Genomic DNA, 2,282 nt, shown 5'->3' with positions numbered 1-2,282 from the left:
AGGTATCGCGGCTTAACCTCATTGAAGTCTAGAGGGTGGACAACACATTGGTCTTACTCAGAGCGGTGTCCGAATTCCATTTTCGACGTTATACGTGCCACTTTCATTGTGGCCAACTACGATTCGATACAGAATGCACGAAACCTGAAAGACACCCTAACGGATACATAGAGAGTAGTGTTTGTCTGCTGAATAATGGGAGTGCAAGGGTCTGTGTCGTCTATATGGCTGTATGTAACACCATTAGTCTTCGGGAGGGAGGGCGTAGCTCAGATGGTAGAGCGCTCGCTTAGTATGCGAGAGGTACTGGGATCAATACCCAGTGCCTCCAGAATTTTTAACACACCTACATGTGCACCTTGATATGCAAGTGGAATAATTCACAGATACAAGCGAATGATTAGCATCCACAATTGACAAGCGTGCTGTTATTAGTGCGCAGGAAGCACCCTCCTCCCACGCCTACACTTAATTTAGAAACAATACAAGTGTTCCCGTAAGATTCTCAAGCCTATGTCGGAATGATCTGCCTTGCGCCGATTTCACGTAAATGCCACTGCACATTCCTATTCTTTGCGTGCAGTCAGCTGCTACCGGTGTTGCTAGTTGTGACTGCTGATAACAGATGCCGTAGCAATCAATTCATGGAGTGAGTTGTATGTTTTGCGATAGTCTGTCTCTGACAAGCAAGCACAGGTGACATAGGTGCGAACACAGGAAGCTTGCAGACCCTCGCTGCCTGCAGACACCGAGCAGCAACACTAGGAGGGCGGCCTAAGCCGTAGGCGGAATGTGCTCATTCGCTTTGGCGCGACGTCGAACTATAAATAATGCTGTCACTAGCGGGAGCGTCGTGGAAAGTCGGAAAAGTCGGCTGCGAGGGTGAGTGCCAAGTTTGGGGAGCGTTTCGTAGTATGCGCAGTGCAATGGAGACGCGGAAACTTGTTGTGGCCCAGTGTTTTGCAGTTGGACGACAAGATTGGTACACAGTAGTAAAGAGCGAGGCACTGAGTTGGCATGAATAATGGAGTGCACAATGGGGCTCGAGATGTGTTTGTTACCTCAGGTGCTGTAAGATTGTCGACAAGGAGTGAAAACGGAGCAATGTGTGACGGGTCTTTCAATTTAAGACGTTAAAAACAGACGGAATTTGCATTTGTAATACCAGAGCATCGAAACTACTTGGAACTTTTGTGTATACGAACGGGTCCGCGCCTTTGTACTCTGCTCCCTTCACTGCTACAAACCAACCAACCATCGTGTCCGTGCGCATCTGAGTCGCAAAGAATGGGGAATAGCGCAGTTTGCTCGTGCATGGGGCGTAGCTCAGTTGGTAGAGCGTTCGCTTGGCATGTGAAAGGTCCAGGGTTCAAGCCGCGGCGCCTCCATTTTTTGTGGTCAGTGCATGGTAAGTGTTGGTCGCGGCGAACCTAAAGGCACGCAAGATGTTGCAAAGCCAGCGTCACAGACTGATATGATGTATACTGACGTAAGGAGAGCAAGATGTAAGTGTGGGGACCGGCTGTTATCGAGGTGTCATCGAGTGCAGATCTGTCTTAGGTATCGCGCCTTAACCTCATTGAAGTCTAGAGGGTGGACAACACGTTGGTCTTACTCAGAGCGGTGTCCGAATTCTATTTTCGACGTTATACGTGCCACTTTCATTGTGGCCAACTACGATTCGATACAGAATGCACGAAACCTAAAAGACACCCTAACGGATACATAGAGAGTAGTGTTTGTCTGCTGAATAATGGGAGTGCAAGGGTCTGTGTCGTTTATATGGCTGTATGTAGCACCATTATTCTTCGGGGGGTGCGGGCGTAGCTCAAAAGGTAGAGCGCTCGCTTAGTATGCGAGAGGTACTTGGATCAATACCCAGTGCCTCCAGAATTTTTAACACACCTGCATGCGCACCTTGCCACGCAAGTGGAATAATTCACAGCCAGCAGATGTGTCTAGGAAGATACAAGCGAATGATTAGCATCCACAATTGACAAGCGTGCTGTTATTAGTGCGCAGGAAGCACCCTCCTCCCACGCCTACACTTCATTTAGAAACAATACAAGTGTTCCCGTAAGATTCTCAAGCCTATGTCGGAATGATCTGCCTTGCGCCGATTTCACGTAAATGCCACTGCACATTCCTATTCTTTGCGTGCAGTCAGCTGCTACCGGTGTTGCTAGTTGTGACTGCTGATAACAGATGCCGTAGCAATCAATTCATGGAGTGAGTTGTATGTTTTGCGATAGTCTGTCTCTGACAAGCAAGCACAGGTGACA

The 2,282-nt window shown here is 48.4% G+C and overlaps 1 non-coding gene across 1 annotated transcript; it reads left to right on the top strand.

Moving 5' to 3' along the window:
* The first annotated feature begins 257 nt into the window (after positions 1-257).
* Positions 258-331, top strand: Trnat-agu (transfer RNA threonine (anticodon AGU)). The gene has a single exon. It is a non-coding gene; the product is annotated as a tRNA-Thr (tRNA).
* Positions 332-2,282: the final 1,951 nt, after the last annotated feature.

Source organism: Schistocerca gregaria, chromosome 9, assembly GCF_023897955.1.
Source record: "Schistocerca gregaria isolate iqSchGreg1 chromosome 9, iqSchGreg1.2, whole genome shotgun sequence".
NCBI classification, from domain to species: domain Eukaryota; kingdom Metazoa; phylum Arthropoda; class Insecta; order Orthoptera; family Acrididae; genus Schistocerca; species Schistocerca gregaria.
The sequence above is the reverse complement of the archived record's forward strand: the minus strand, read 5'-3'. Positions and strand labels throughout refer to the sequence as shown.